Source organism: Bos indicus x Bos taurus, chromosome 14, assembly GCF_003369695.1.
Source record: "Bos indicus x Bos taurus breed Angus x Brahman F1 hybrid chromosome 14, Bos_hybrid_MaternalHap_v2.0, whole genome shotgun sequence".
Lineage (NCBI taxonomy): Eukaryota > Metazoa > Chordata > Mammalia > Artiodactyla > Bovidae > Bos > Bos indicus x Bos taurus.
In genome coordinates this window covers 22569472-22570336 of record NC_040089.1, presented here as the reverse complement: position 1 = coordinate 22570336, position 865 = coordinate 22569472, and the positions used below count along the sequence as shown (strand labels likewise).

The window sequence follows — 865 nt, the reverse complement described above, 5'->3', positions numbered from 1 at the left end:
TTTTCATGCACTTTACTTTCAGTAAGATGTTTGAGAATGAATAAAAGTATATGTAACACAAGTGCTCACTGTGGCTTTGACTTTTTTGTAGTTTAACCAAATAATTTAAATATCTATCAATAAAGGACATGGATTTTTACTTTCACACAGGGAAATAGTACATAGGCCCTTTAAAAATGAGATACAAATTTATGTGTAAAAAAGTTTAAGACAGGGACTTCATTGGTGGTCCAGTGGCTAAGACTCTGCACTCCCAATGCAGGGGGTCCAGGTTCAATCCCTGGTCAGGGAACTAGATCACACAAGCCACGACTGAAAACCCTGCAAGCTGCAAGGACCCAGCACAGCCAAATAAATAAGTAAATATTGTTTTAAAGTTGAAGATATATTGTGATAAGACTAAAACAATTAGAAAATATTTCAAGCTTTCCTGTTTTTAATTTTTACAAGAGCTTTAAAAATAAATAAGTGATGATCAAAACAAAGAAATAAGAAATGTTTTAGTTTGTTAATAGCTATGTTCCAAAAGCAACTTCTTATGGTTTCTCTCATTGGAAGTTCACAACATACATAATCAGGGCAGGAATTACCCCTGGGTTACCTTCCAGTCCAACACGATTTCTAGATACCACATAACTTTCTATCTACATTTCTTGGTTTTTATTCCCCTTTAAAACCATCTGTCTGCAAAGCAGCCTGTGATGTAAGATAAACAAGTGTGACACTATACAGAGAATCAAAACTTACAAACATTTGCTCCCTAATTCCTCAGAGTCCATTTTCAACAAACAGGTGTTTCTCCTTTCCTATGTACTCTACGTACACATCAGATAAACAGCCTTAGCGTATTTAATCCCAAGGAGGT

The 865-nt window shown here is 35.1% G+C and overlaps 1 non-coding gene across 1 annotated transcript; it reads left to right on the top strand.

Moving 5' to 3' along the window:
• Positions 1-219: 219 nt before the first annotated feature.
• On the top strand, positions 220-292 carry TRNAG-CCC. Its single transcript has one exon. It is a non-coding gene; the product is annotated as a tRNA-Gly (tRNA).
• The last annotated feature ends 573 nt before the right edge of the window (positions 293-865 follow it).